Source organism: Dermacentor albipictus, chromosome 4, assembly GCF_038994185.2.
Source record: "Dermacentor albipictus isolate Rhodes 1998 colony chromosome 4, USDA_Dalb.pri_finalv2, whole genome shotgun sequence".
Taxonomy (NCBI): domain Eukaryota; kingdom Metazoa; phylum Arthropoda; class Arachnida; order Ixodida; family Ixodidae; genus Dermacentor; species Dermacentor albipictus.
In genome coordinates, this window is record NC_091824.1 from 151,812,063 (window position 1) to 151,828,011 (window position 15,949).

General features: G+C 46.0%; 1 long non-coding RNA gene across 1 annotated transcript; it reads left to right on the plus strand.

The window, feature by feature from the left end:
• The first annotated feature begins 2,597 nt into the window (after positions 1 to 2,597).
• LOC135909782 (uncharacterized) lies at positions 2,598 to 6,193 on the plus strand. The gene is made up of 3 exons (XR_010566792.2): positions 2,598 to 2,792; positions 3,420 to 3,562; positions 6,029 to 6,193. It is a non-coding gene; the product is annotated as an uncharacterized lncRNA (long non-coding RNA).
• The last annotated feature ends 9,756 nt before the right edge of the window (positions 6,194 to 15,949 follow it).

The window sequence follows — 15,949 nt, forward strand, 5'->3', positions numbered from 1 at the left end:
TGTTTCACCTGGCTTTAGTGTCTTCACTGGATGCTCTAGCTGGCGCAGGTGAAAAAAAAATATTTTTTTATGTGACATGACGGCACGAATGAACCACCACAACGCTTCATCTCATCGGGCCTCGCTGCGGGCTTTGTTAACTTATCTGATAGCGTGTTCATTTGGCTTGTCTCGTTGTATGGCCCGATGTGTGAATTTGGAAAAGGCAATGCACATTTGGCGGCAAATATTTATGGTAGCATTAAACTTACAAAGTTCCGCAATTGAAAATCTAAAGCACACGTTTGGAAATGTCAATGCACCTTTCACATCAAAAGTTTATGAGAACTTTACACCCATAAAGTTTGTGAATTGATATCCACGCGCTCCGTAAATTCCATGGTAGAGTGTAGATTCCGCGGCCTCCGCGAAATGCCGCGGCGAGCCCGTTCACCATGAAAACATCCTTGAAACTGTGCTCGGATGGGGCTGCTTTTGTTATGTGACTTCCGGTGCATGGGCGTTGCCGCGAAATTCAGCCCGAGTTCGCAATTTTCGCGGTGAAATGGCTTTTCGAGCGTGAAAAAGACATTCTAGACAAAATCCAGAGTGATTTCCGGCACCGGGGGTTGCTTTTGTCGGCGGTGCATGGACGGCACGAAAAAATTTCGGGGGGGGGGGGGGGGCTCAAGCCCCATAAGCCCCCCCCCCCCTAACTACGCCCCTGACGTGTATAGTGAAGTCGTGCCTGTTGCGCAGAAATCATAGCTATAAGGCCCCTTTCGAGATATCCATGTCCTAAGTCGGAACAAATTTGTTGGCGTTACAGTTAAGATTATCCTCACCTACTTGACGCTTGTTATTGGGATGCAGCTGGGACATCACTGCATATTGCAGTGCACATTAGGAGGGGATATCTTGAAGTTTGTGTTAGTTTTGCGACTTTTGCGAAGCAAGCACAACCATAAGACATGACCATGACATCCAAATTTACCCCAAATAACTTTACCAATGCCCGTCTTCTTTTAAAAGAGTTGAATGTTGGGCTAGTTGGTATTTTTACATGAGAACCATCTTGAAACTCACTGCAACGGGACTGCACAGCAGAACACAGGCGCAAACTAACAACTGATTTTATTGAAGCCACGGGTACATATATCCACAAGCTGCGCAGACGCAAAGTTACAAGTGAAAATGGAATTATTCAAACAGGAAATGATTAAACCAGGCGCGAAGGGAATTTCATTTCTTCATTGTACAGCGTAATCGATGCTTCGCTCACAGAATCCTGACGGGATTTTCAGATAAAGAAATGCTAACATTTCACGAACGGTTTTTGCTTGCTCTTGCCAAGGATTTTCACGCTACAGAAACGTGTTTCACAAATGGGCAGCTACTGCAACGGTCAGCAAGATGCACATTCTCCTTATTCGCTAGATTTCTTGCGCGCTCCCTGAGTCGGTCATTGATGAATCGCCCCGTCTGGCCGATGTATACTTTTCAGCAGGACAGCGGGATCTCGTATACACGACGTTGTTGGCAGACTTGACAAGATGCTTTTTGTGGTTCTTTTTACAGCCCCCATGTTTGTCTGCGCAAGTGATATATCAGCTGAGCAAGCTTCCAGGGGGCTGAAAACACCATCGGCACGTTAACCCGAGTAGCCACTTTTTTCAGGCACTTACACTCTGAAAATGTTTACACCCTTTGAGTCATATCTTGCCACGCAACAATAAACGTCATTTGTCTTGTCCGCATTTTTTTTGCTTTAACGCTGCGAGCCCGGCACTTCCCAGTAACGAACGGCATGACCGTTATCAGCATGACATAGCATTGCCCACAGGAAAGTAGCGGACGCGGCGATTTCAAGAAAGGAAACGCAAGCAAGGCAGATGACGATTATTGTTGTGTGGCAGATATACATCCCAATGCGGTGTAAACCTTTTAGAGTGTACGAGTGTTACACTTTTAAGCGAAATTACACCCTTTGGGTCATATCTTGCCAAACAACAACTCCTTCCTTTAACGCTGCGAGCCCGGTACTTCCAAGTCACGAACGACATACGCGTTATTAGCATGACAGAGCATTCCCGACAGGAAAGTAGCAAGCGCAGCCTCTTCAAGAAAGGAAACGCAAGCAAACCTCTGGAGCGAAACTGCGACTTCTTTGACGTAACCAGAATTTTTTTAACACCTGCGGTATATAGCACGAATCTATGAATTGCAATGAATTACTCAAAGAGGTGGACAGTACTTGCACAAGAACTCAAAATGGAATATTGATTAATTACCAAATATTCCCTCTCTTTTCAACAAGTTACTTTAGCGCAGATAATGCAATTTACGAATTGTAGCCAGCCATTTCAGAAGGCACATCTACTTCAGCGAATTTTTGAAGTATCAATTTTGAGACAAGCGCTGTCAAACTCGCTGTTGCTGTGTTTCTTTTTTTACCAAATCGCTTTCTATTTTTATGCCTTGAAGGCAAAAAATACTCGAGGTACCAATGCACTTCCTCGAACACTTTGAGACCGCGTATCTCGAAGCTATACAGTTAGTAAATTGGAACGTGTGCCATAAAACATGTAGTCGCATATTAGAGCTAACTCCAGCTTCCTTCTTGGACAGTTTCTCAAAAGGCACTCTGGGACAACCGCACGCCATGGTACTACGCTGCCGCACTCTGGCTGCTGCAATTGGGTTCTGTTCCTAGTCACGTGGCCCTGATGCCAGATGGCAGCCGACGGTTTTCGCAGCAAACGGGCACAGACCTTCGACGCACATACGCCACTGGAACGCATCTATTCAGCACGGTGAGGACAGGCGTCTCGACTCACGAGAAGCTCTTATATAACTAGGGTTTTATTTTGAGCGCCCATTTGACGGTAGTGACAAGAGCCCCACGATTTATCATGCTGCCACATCATGCGACGGACTGCGTTCGGTGCCCAGCGCTCAGTACCATTTCGTTGCTGAGAGTTGAGAAGCCTTGCAGTAGCGCTCGTTACGGATTTGTGAACATTGTGTGCATCTGAAATAGCGGAATGGGCGTGTATGTTCGTGCGTATGCGCGTGCGTCTGTGCGTGCGTGCGTTCGTCTGTGCGCGCGCGCGCGTGTGCGTGTGCGCGTGTGTGTGCGCGTGTGTGTGCGCGTGCGTGTGTGTGTGTGTGTGTGCGTGTGCGTGTGCGTGTGTGTGTGTGTGTGTGTGTGTGTGTGTGTGTGTGTGTGTGTGTGTGTGTGTGTGCGCGCGCGCGCGTGTTTGTATTTCTCTTAATGTTTACCGGCACACCATTTGTGCGAGTTCATATGAGGGGAGTATGATGGCACTTCACGCGGGAACTTTGACATGGCGCCGTATGACGCACTGGTACACAGAGAAAACCCGCGTAAAAGCAACAGCCGCCGCGGAAAAATAACGACCGTTTCTTCGCATGTCCAGGCATGTCGGTGGTGCTTCGAAGCGGGTGTCAGTAGAGTGACAGCGTTTGTGTTCGCACTGCGTCACCTGCGCCGCAGCAACTTTGAAAAGAACGCCCTCTTCTCGAAAACTGTGGGCACCTGGGCCGACAGCCTACGCACTCTGTAAGTCATATTGCAAGGAGAATTCGACGCAATTTTGTGTTCTCTGCTGATTCAATTCTTCTATAGTCAGCGTCATTCACTGATATGCAAAATGAATAAACTCCGTGATACTCACCCCATTTTTGCATGATAAAAGCCTACCTGAAGTAACCATAACAGAAAAAGGGTTTTCTACGCGGCCCTGTGACATCTGTAAGCCCGTATTCACAAAGAACCGCCGCGCGGTCTTAGTGGCTATGATGGTCTGCTGCTGAGCATAAGGTAGCGAGTTCGATAGTGTGGCGCGGCGCCCGCATTCCTGTGCTAGCAGAACGCAAAAACACTCGTCTACCGTTTTTTGCGAGCAAGCTAAACAATCTCAAGAGGTCGTAATAATTCAGAGCCTTCAGTACAGAATAACAGCGTAACCCATTGTGAAGTTTTGGGACGGCAACTACCTCTGTCTTCTTTTTTTTTTCTTTACACAGAACTTTTCTTCCTGTGAGCGTACCTTCACACACGCTATAGTGATTGCCGTGAATGATGCGACGATAGCCAGTCACGCACGTCACTTACTACGAAAGAAAAAATTCGTCAAAACTGGCCTTAGACTTTTGCTTCAGATCACACTACGCACCAACTGTTTCACTTTAATGTTTCTATATTGCTACCACAAGGATACAATTACAAGCTAGTATCCACAATCATAAAAACACATTTCAGCTGCTTTGTGACTGTGTGCTTTTAATGCTACACATTCTGACAATTTCTTTGGAAATGTGCCCACACGTGCCTATGGTCCCTGCAAGCGAATTCATTTATTTACTTTCAAGGCTGCTCAGGCGTTACACAAAGCAGTGACTGACAACAAAAAATAAACAAATAGCAATAATGTTAAGCGCAAGTTGTTTAGTATAGGCAATGATAAATTGCAGACTTGAACATTGTGGGATCTTGTATGGAGACGATGAAGGTGGCAAGGTGATTCTAGTCCCTGCTAGTGCTGGGAAGAAACAATTCAGAATACAGCTTAGTTATTGATACCGTTGCGGCGCTAGGCTATGTCTCGAACCAGGATCCATATTGTAGCATTGCAGACGATTCGGGTTGGAAAAATCAGAAGCTCGAAAGTTGAGACATCAAAAACCGACAGGTTTACTGGCAATTGAATAAATCTTATTTACGTCGTTGAATAGGGAAAAAAATCAAGTATTTAGCATCGAACGTCTGGATGAGCCTCGTTTCTATGGCCCAGAGCAGCTTCTTTTCTCTCTGCGCCGTCACTATAACACCTCTATTCAAATCCTCCCTGCTGGCGGTAGCCCATCCCACACTGGTCACAACCCAGCAGTACGACAGCCAATCAAGAAGCACAAACAACATGGTCGCAGACGGAATATCAGACCGGCGACCCCCACCAAGTTCCAGCGGGCGCCATGACGGAGAGAGAGTCTGGTCATGGGTACGGGAGATATCTTTTACTCCCAACTGGTCTTATCCGCTGCTTCTCAGTATGGGGCAGGCACCAGTTCATGGCGGTTTTCTTCCGGGAGACGTCCATGAGCCCTTCGCGTCGTCTCGGCCTCCTCCGGAGTGGCAACACTTTCTTCTCTTTGTGGCGCTTCTTCTCCGACGACGGGAGCTCGCTTCAAGAAAATTATGAACGCCCAGCATCGCGTGGGAACTGTCTTCCGACTATCTTCCCATCGTAGTTCTCGCATTCTCCTCTTGCACGTTACAAACAGCGTGTTGTCTACTGCAGCCATGCCAATACTGGAACACCAACTTTGTTTCTATTGTCAATGTGTGGTGACACGTAGTTAGGAGGAATTAGCAATGATTGTTTGAGACTTTCACTGGTGTAATACATTTTTGTGAGATGCACATAGGCGAGATATTCGACGGTGCGGAGACAGCTACGCCAGGAAGGTTTAACGCTTTCTTTTTCATTGGTGAAACGCTTGAAATCCGGTAGCATTTCGCTGCGATAAACCTAGCAAAGCGGCTTATCGCAGCGGGTCTATGCTTATGAATCGGTGCTTATCAAACTGAAATGTGCGAATATCTCGATTCCACGTGCATGTCGAGCTCCCTACCCGACCCCATTATTCGGGATGTCGCTTAGTATTAAAGCGAGACTGGCTGCACAATGAGTTCCAGATGACAATTTCATACATCAATTCAACGAGTTTATGAAATACACTTTAAAACACAAACATGAAAAGGTGCCATAAGGTGCACGAGCGTTTTTGCATTCCGCTCACATAGGAAAGTGTCCACCGCGGCCTTGAATCAAACAGGCTACTACGTTTTAAGCAGCATAAGGTCATAGCCACTGGGTCACCTTGGCGGCTTTTTGTGAATGAGGGCTTATAGACCTCATTTATTTCACTAGTTCATACTCAAAGATCAAGCATGGCTGTGTCGTCCTGTAACAATTTCGCCCTCCCGTCTTACACCTGGCAACCGCCTGCCTCGGTACTGCAGGGATCTCATCGATAGCCTTGGTATGCGGATGATGTGTGTGGGTCAAACTGAAGTCATTCCGATTGAGCTACAAGTTAAGCTAGCTGAATTGGAAGCGGCTACCTCACACGGTCAAAGGTGAGTGCCCTTAGAGTTGTTTTTCACTCTTTTTGAGTTCTACCACTGAAGCAGGTACTGGCAAGGTCTCCCATGGACTTCCGCTGTCATGATGAAACGGAAACGTCATGGTCCAACATGGCGGCGCTTAGCCTACTCGCTTTGGGTCAGACGCTTAGCCTTCCATGTCCTTTCTACCACCTGCAAGGGTGGTGGTAACAACTTTATTGAGATTCTGCTCACTTATGTTCTGGCAGGCCCGAGTCCTAGGATGGCCCCTCACGAGGAGCGACCCTTTCAGCCTAGGCAACGAGGGCTTTTTGTACTTTTACGTCCGGCGTTCTGAGCAGCTCTTCCCACGTCTGTTGTGACGGAGCTGGCAGGAGCGACCTGGGAGGGGGTAAGGGGAGTTACTTTTGTTTCCGTTCACCTGGCATGCATCCGTCTGCATGAATACATCGTAACAAAATGATGCATCAACGGCAAACAGCTCAGCGAACCAAGTTACACCGGCAGAAGAAGAGTCAGACGGAGGTCCTTCGAAACGAGCAAGGCATCCCTATGATCATGCAGGTGGCGCAGACTAGAGCCATATTGCCAACCGCATGCTGCTTGCACAGCTCTGCGTGCACCTATCGCTGTTCTTGCAGGGCTCACCAACTTCACCGTCTGCAGACACCTAGTTACGTTAAAAAATCAGAGCCCTAAATGTTTAAATAAATATTTTGCCCCCAACAACCGCTAAAATATTATATATTGTAAGTTTAACTAATCACATTCTTATGAGAACAGCGGTTTCACAATAAGAAAACTGTTTGATTTCATATTTATTTTTTTGATCAGGTTTACAGTTAACGCTTATGAAGTTAATCTTAAATAATTGAAGTAGCGCTGCGTTTTTTTTTTCCTCAGGTCACACACTTGCCTGGTCTGCATTGGTTACAGCAGTAAAACCCAGGTGGCACATGCCACCTTGTATCTGGCTAAAGCCGTGAAAGCAGCCACTATTACGACTGGGTAGGTGAACTTTGAAGCTTTAGTAACCTTGTATAGTGCAACTATACAATATGCAACTATATAGTGTATAGTGCACTTACAGCTATCCTGGAAAAAAATTCTGTAAATGTATTTTTATACCGTGTGCTCAGAAAATGCACCTCGTACCTTGGTCGCGTGCATCTTTCCTTAGATTTAGTAGTAATTTAGAATAATTTACAAAGAGCTATACTGCGTCCTTTTTATAAACTCTTGTACTTAATTCACATTTCTCTCTCACCTGATTGATAGTGTGAATATGATCTATTGTAAAGGCTACTCAACAATAGATCATATTCACACTATCAATCAGGTGATAGAGAAATGTGCGGAATACAACCAACCCTTATATATAGCCTTCATTGATTACGAGAAAGCATTTGATTCTGTCGAAACCTCAGCAGTCATGGAGGCATTACGAAATCAGGGTGTAGACGAGCCATATGTAAAAATACTGAAAAATATCTATAGCGGCTCCACAGCCACCGTAGTCCTCCATAAAGAAAGCAACAAAATCCCAATAAAGAAAGGCGTCAGGCAGGGAGATACGGTCTCTCCAATGCTATTCACAGCGTGTTTACAGGAGGTATTCAGAGACCTGGATTGGGAAGAAATGGGGATAAAAGTTAATGGAGAATACCTTAGTAACTTGCGATTCGCTGATGATATTGCCTTGCTGAGTAACTCAGGGGACCAACTGCAATGCATGCTCACTGACCTGGAGAGGCAAAGCAGAAGAGTGGGTCTAAAAATTAATCTGCAGAAAACTAAAGTGATTTTTAACAGTCTCGGAAGAGAACAGCAGTTTACAATAGGCAGCGAGGCACTGGAAGTCGTAAGGGAATACATCTACTTAGGGCAGGTAGTGACTGCGGATCCGGATCATGAGACAGAAATAACCAGAAGAATAAGAATGGGCTGGGGTGCGTTTGGCAGGCATTCTCAGATCATGAACAGCAGGTTGCCATTATCCCTCAAAAGAAAAGTATATAATAGCTGTGTCTTACCAGTACTCACCTACGGGGCAGAAACCTGGAGGCTTACGAAAAGGGTTCTACTCAAATTGAGGACGACGCAACGAGCTATGGAAAGAAGAATGATAGGTGTAACGTTAAGGGATAAGAAAAGAGCAGATTGGGTGAGGGAACAAACGCGAGTTAATGACATCTTAGTTGAAATCAAGAAAAAGAAATGGGCATGGGCCGGACATGTAATGAGGAGGGAAGATAACCGATGGTCATTAAGGGTTACGGACTGGATTCCAAGGGAAGGGAAGCGTAGCAGGGGACGGCAGAAAGTTAGGTGGGCGGATGAGATTAAGAAATTTGCAGGGACGGCATGGCAACAATTAGTACATGACCGGGGTTGTTGGAGAAATATGGGAGAGGCCTTTGCCCTGCAGTGGGCGTAACCAGGCTGATGATGATGATGATGATGACTTAATTCAATCTCTCGAGTTAGATTTCGTCGCTAGCCTTACCCTCAAGCTTAAGCAATATAACTTAATATAGGAAGTATATCATTCATAACCAAATTGCCTAATAACCGAATAATTCATAACCTGATTCATTTCTCCCAGCTTCAATTTTTTTAAACGTTAGCCCTTACCGAAAAACTAAAGTAAGCCAGGCGGACAATCCTTCACCTAGGCAATCACTGTTTCAATGTCTGAACTACTCTGATTGCTAAGGGCCCGTACATGGTCGCTCCGCACGTCCGTTCCGCCCTCGCCCGGTCGCGTGCGGATAGCTCTCTACTGGTGAGCGAGGAGCGGACGCAAGTTTCCCGTCCGGCCGCCTGCTCGTCTCTCATTGGCTGGTCCGAGGCGGACGGTTTGGCTGTCGTCACAGCAAACATGGCGCGTGCTCGAAGCGAAGCGAAGCAGGGACGCAAGGCCTAGGCTACAGCCGCGTCAGAAACAGTCTATTTTTTTCTCCTGTTTGTGATTTTTACCAGAGATATGTGGCACCCACGGAGATAGTCATCGGAAGAAGCAAGCCGGTGTACGCTTCCAGACCTCATCAGTGCGTGCGATCGCCAACAGAAACAGACGGAGCGCAGGAAGTGTGTGTTGTGTTTACGAGAGCGTCGGAGGAAATATTTCAAGCCGTCGACTTCGTGATTTCTTGTGCCATGCTTCGCGTGTGCGTCGCAGACGAGAACTCCATCACATACACGTGCATTCTGAGCAGCACACCTGTTCAAGGCGTGTTGAAATAAGTAGCGTCCGATTGGCGCACCCAGCGTACACGTTTGGTTTCTGCTCTGTGTATGCCGATCGTTGCCGCGGTGTGGTGAACGCCAGCCCTTCGCAACTTACCAAAAGTAACGATACGATCAGTAGCGATAAGTTTTTATCACCTAGTTATCGCTGCCATTCTGCGTGTGCTATACTGCGTATGAGCCGTTTTGCCGGCTGCGATGCGCCGTGGTGATCGCGACGTTCGAGCTGTGCTCTTGCCGTTATGAAGTGCGTTTGCGAGCTACAAATCGTGATATATATGTGCGATGTGTTGCAGCGTTACTGGGTGTAGAAGTGGTCGTACTACGCGATGTTCGTGTGCTCAGAACTGAGCTGAGCATAAGTGTTGCCGATTGCGTTTTCTTATATAGTAGCCCGATAGAGAAGCCCTATCACACCGGCCTTTTCTGCTTCGTACATCTATCGTTTGTTTCAAAAGTTGTTACTGCACGGTTAAAGATGCTTCTATCGGTGGGGGGAAATTAGGGAACAACATTATAATTGCATACGTCAAGACGTTCAGCGCTGTCGTGAAATGTGGACGCGCCTGAGAGCACTAATGTCATGAATGCAATTAAAATTTCCCTAGACAGTATTAAGAGAACGGTTAAAAAAGAAAACATATGAGAAGGTAAGCACAGCAGCTTGTGAACCCGCTCCTATAATACCTCGACCCGCGTCTGTTTGTAAATGTATGTTTTCTTGCGTTTGTCAATTTTTTTTCTATTTCCCAGATTTCTTTACGTTGGAGTTCTTCTTAGTTCTCGCATTTGTGTGTGAATACGTGCCTGTTTCCATGCGTGCTTGCGCTTACCATTATTTCTGTCCTTTTATATTATATTAGCATTTGCTTTTGCTAGTTTTCTTTCAGGAAAGTCATTACACATTTTCATAAACCAATCTCATTCAAAGCACTAACTCATGTACACGGCAGGGCAGGCCTCTTCCATCTCATTAAAACCTTTCTCACTGGTCTACCTCGTCTTCTCAGTCTGCCTACTCGCTGTGTTTTCTGTCCTTGCTTCTTGTGTTGTTGCTGCAGTGTGATTAACCAACTTGCTCAAAACAGATTTTCATCGCCTATGAAAACAGAAAGGTTTAGAGATAGATTTTCTTAAAAGCGTCATGGGGGTTGCACAGCAACTTAGCCTCTTACCTCAGTTCATGTTTATGCATCAGTGCATGTGGCAGCTCGTCAGAAGTGCACATGAAAGGGTGCCATATTGTGAAACTACACCTTGCTATGCTGTTGCATTTTTCATGCAATCAGTCTTAGTAAACGGATGGTTTCGCTGCCCATCACATATGATGGCAAAAAAGTTCAACACGAATAACACTGTGCAGTGGGGTGTCATTTCCTGTCTGATGCTTTTGTCGTTGCAAAGAAATTTTTCAGTAAATGGAGCCCAGCAAAGCAGTGCACTGATAGCTTTTGCAACTTTCACCATTTATTACTTCAGAAATGTCATTGTTTGAACCTGGCCGTCGATCACTATGCCGATGGCTTGTGAATTAAATAATTGCCTCAATAAAACACATTCAACTTCACTCAGAATTTTTTAGTACAAACAATGCTAGCAAAACTATTCAGGGTGAATAATTGTGCTTACATTGGCGTTACTTGCCGTGAGATAAACAAATACAACAATGGCTGCGACATGACTGTGATTTGACGTGCAGACTGCTAATGGTGCATTTCAAGCGTGCCCTCGACTACTGCTATTAATAGCTGCCCGACTGAGTATTTTGCGCCTAACTAAGCTAATGATGTTTGATAATTGTTCTCCTATTCACATTACTTGCCTGGGCCAGGTAACCAAAATAAACAATGCCACCACATGAATGTGTATTTGCATGCAAGCTGCCAACAGTGGCTGTCATTTTCTCATCGAGTGCTGCCGTTTCACAAACAGTGGCGACGACTTGACTGCGCTTTGACGTGCAGACTGCTAATGGTGCCTTTCAAGCGTGCCCTCGACTACTGCTATGAATAGTTACCCGACTGAGTATTTTGGGCCTAACTAAGCTAATGATGTTTGATAATTGTTCTCCTGTTCGCATTACTTGCCTGGGCCAGGTAACCAAAATAAACAATGCCACCACATGAATGTGTGCTTGCATGCAAGCTGCCAACAGTGGCTGTCATTTTCTCATTGAGTGCTGCCGTTTCACAAACAGTGGCGACGACTTGACTGCGCTTTGACGTGCAGACTGCTAATGGTGCCTTTCAAGCGTGCCCTCGACTACTGCTATGAATAGTTACCTGACTGAGTATTTTGGGCCTAACTAAGCTAATGATGTTTGATAATTGTTCTCCTATTCGCATTACTTGCCTGGGCCAGGTAACCAAAATAAACAATGCCACCACATGAACGTGTGTTTGCATGCAAGCTGCCAACAGTGGCTGTCATTTTCGCATTGAGTGCTGCCGTTTCACCAACAGTGGCGACGACTTGACTGCGCTTTGACGTGCAGACTGCTAATGATGCCTTTCAAGCGTGCCCTCGACTACTGCTATTAATAGTTACCCGAATTAGTATTTTGGGCCTCACTAAGCTAATAATGTTTCATAATTGTTCTCTTATTCACATTACTTGCCTGGGCCAGGTAACCAAAATAAACAATGCCACCACATGAATGTGTGTTTGCATGCAAACTGCTAAAGTGGCGGTCAATTTCGCGTTGACTACTGCTGTTTCACCTACAATGGCTATGACATGGCTGCGGTTTGAAGTGCAGATGCTGAAGGTGCCTTTCAAGCATACCCCGATGACTGTTATTTCATGGTGTACTTGATGTACACAAACGTGTACAGCTATTTTAAAAATTAAAATATCATTACAACATGGGCTCATGTCATTTAGAACATACTCAAAAATTTTTAGAAGTGGAAACAAAGTTTCCAGTTACCGTATGCTCATCGGATACAAAGGCTCAACTCTTTGTATCCCAGCTGCAACACATGTTGCCATTAGGAAGTGCTGCACCACAACTTCTGTGCGGTAGTTAGACCCCACTGAAACACGTGTTACATCAGTGCTTTGATACAGCCACACAGATTGCACAACCTGAGGAGCAGTTACCCGCCGTGATTGCTTAGTGGTTGTGGTGTTGGGCTGCTAAGCATGAGGCTACGGCATCGACTGCCAGCCACAGCGGCTGCATGCAGAGGAGGATGATTTACATATGTAACAGTTGCTCATCCCTTAAAATGTGAATGACCCAAACCTTCGCGAGCATATCAGTCGCAACCATCCAGCAGCGCATAGTAGAAGTACAAGCACAAGTAGAATAGTACCAACGTCTCAGCTGGTTTGTTGTGATTACCTTGCCTGCAAGTTTCTTGTTTATATTGGATAGGCTTCCTACTTCCTACAAATAGCTTGTATACATATTTGACCTGCACCACAAAGAGCTGATGTGACAAAAAATGTGTACACCGTAGTGTTATGTTGCTTTTCATGGTGTCTCAGTTTACTTAATACAGTTTTGAATTTACAGATTGCTTCACATGTTTATAGCTAAACACCACTGAAAACTACTTGCATTGTGACTGCAAGGTCACAACACGAGGATTTGTGTGGTATCCTTCCTGTTCATCGGTGTGTCCTTGCACTATAAATGTAAAATGTCACACCTGCAAACCTGAGCATCCACCCTTACATTTCAAACACTTTTTTGAATGCTCGGCAGTTATGCTTACAAGCACATTGTGACAGCAAATCTACACCACCTTAATTTAAGTGCGATGTAAAGGATTGTTTGTGCATATCCAAGCTGTTCTAGCGTGCCTGCAGGGATACAGCATTGTCCAATGGCACCGTATAGTTCAGGCGTAGTAAGGTGGCAACATATTGGGTAGCCAGGCTGGCAAGAAAGAATGCAATTGTTTGATTTCACTCAAAATAAGTTTTCTTATCAGCAATTTAAATTATATGCTTTCAAATAAGTACTCCCCTTGGAAACATATCTCATGAGTATGCATATATTTGCATAAGGTCACCGCAATACATACACATTGCTTTAAGCCAGTCATAATGAATTGTACACTCACTGCTTAACCTTCAATTCCTTGCTGCATGAAGTTAACCACTCATGCACAACTTTTTCTGCACACGGTGAGAACTTCAGTCATCGCTGAGCATATCATTTAAGGAAAAGGCATTCCATGCATCCAACTGCTTTAAGCACCCTCTTAAAATTGGCAGAGTGAAAAAAAAAGCACGAGCAAGCGTATGAGCAAGCTGTACTCGGGGCCTCACACGCGTGCTCAGTGGTAGAAATGTGCGTCTTGGCGACCTACGCAAATGCATTCCGCGACAGATGTGCGTGTGTTCTGTATTCTTGCAAGCTGTCAATAACACTATAGATACCGCGCCACCGCGCTTCCGGCGACAATATCAGTTTCGCGTGTCGCAGAACGGATCACGTTGGATAATTAGAGAGGTGTTGTTCAACCAGCCAAGGCAGCGTGGACTGAAAGTAATCATCCGAGAATACGTCGCGTGCTGCGACGTGATGCGATTGCAATACATCTGTAAAAGGTGGCGCAGATAAGACGACTGTGCAATGTTTCGAAGAAGGATGACGGTGCCAATGCAACACATACGGCTGCAGAACAGAATGTGGCAGCCTAGAGTCGCATTTTCGCCGGAACGCGGAAAATTGAAATCACATCTGCAAAAATATGCCAGTGTCGTCTGCTGTCAAAAGTCGTTGCCAACCTTGAACACCTTTGCTCCGCCGAACGGTTGCCAGCTGTCAACAGGCCGCGTCGCCCAATAGGAGTGCGCGTGCGTTCCGCTCGTGCGGATTGAGCGTGCATCGAATTTTGCGACACCTTCCGCCTTTCGGGCTTCCGCTCGCGACCGGACGAGGGCGGAACGGACGGGCGGAGCGACCATGTACGGGCCCTAAGCGGCCAATGCTGACCTACAATATGACAGCGCTAACTGTCGCGAGTTGTTTCTACTCCCGATGTTTCCCATCTCTGTGGCCCAGAGAGCTATCATCATGTCTTCATGGAAGAACAAGGCAGAGAAAGAGTATTGTATTTAGCCCCACCGAGAATTCTAGCTCATGACTGTGACAGGTAGTTTAATTGTGCTGCTGACGCGTTGCTATCGTCGCCGTTCTTATCGTTACACACTGTTGGGACTCAGGGTAGCGTATCCCATCGCTTTCACACAGTTGTTGCGACTCTGCGGCCGAATGGCCATTACAGTTCTGGGGCTTATGATGTACCAGGTGCTGCGAGAACGAGAGGTTCGGGACGACGTCCACGAGATGAAAAAAAAACGGTTTATTTACACATTTACATGATGATAGTTTACATATAGTAGCATGAGTACTAGTACGAGCATGAGTATAGGAGCACTAGTACGAGCCAGATCACACTTCCACCGCACTCAATATCCACTTGTTATAAACTTCTTTTTCCCCTTTCTCTCATCAGGGAAATTCACTCTCCTTCTTGGCCAACCACAGTCGTTAAACCGTTCGTAAAATCCCACCCATGATGTCGCATCATACCACTGAACCCCGCCTCCAATGTTGAACGAACGCCCCCGCATACGAGGCAACGACGTGGCAAGCTGGGAACTTGATGTAGAAGTCTTTCCCACGGAAGTCCTCGACATTGGCTCCTTTGATTAATTAGTGGTCCATTCGTGACGGCCAGTTTGTGAGGATCAGGCACCGGTAGAGTAATATTCACGTTAGCGGTTGCTTCCACGAAGGACGGCGGCTGTGGTCTCCTCGACGTGGGCGCTTTTGTTTTCATGTCACCATTTATGTCGGGTCCAGTCTCATCCAGGCAGACGCTCGTCTCGCCCGTGAGCTTTGGTTACGCCGATTTAGTAGTCAGCTCCCTGGTCCTGAGGAATTGACGATACAGCGTGAAGGGCCTTTCATAGCTACACGCGTGCCTGTGAAGCATTTAACGTCGAGAAGGAATGCCGCGTAAACAATGCTAAACGTCAGTCGTAACACGCAGGAATCGTCGTCTGCCCCAGCTACCACTGAAATCCATCGTAGTTCTAAAAATAAAAAAAAGAAAGAAGTTTTTCAATGCCTAAGATGCCAGCATCCAACAAATCAAAGCAGTTGCATGCACGCAATATAATATTCCATCAGCCAGAAAGCACGGTCTCACAACGCGGCGAAGCGCGCAAACAGCTGACGCTGTAAACCTGCTAATACGTGAAAGTAAATGAACTTGTTACAAAGCGTGAGGTGTGGTAAGACTGCAATTTAGCGTAGCGCGGACACGGTGTACTTGGCACTAAAGTTCTGCAATTTTTGATTCACTCACGTCAAGAAAGTCTACGCCTCCTCTGAGCTTGTCTTCGTCGCAGTGAACACAACAGGCTGCCTTATATCATCCAGAGGTACAGCACCGAGATTACCTGCATGCAAAGCATAACTTAAGCTCGACAGAGAATTATAACGATAAAAGAAATGAGTGTAAGCAGTCAAAGGGCACGAAATAGCAATGCACTTGTCCACATTTTTTTCTTTGTTTTTCAACCTTCGTATTAGTTCAAGTT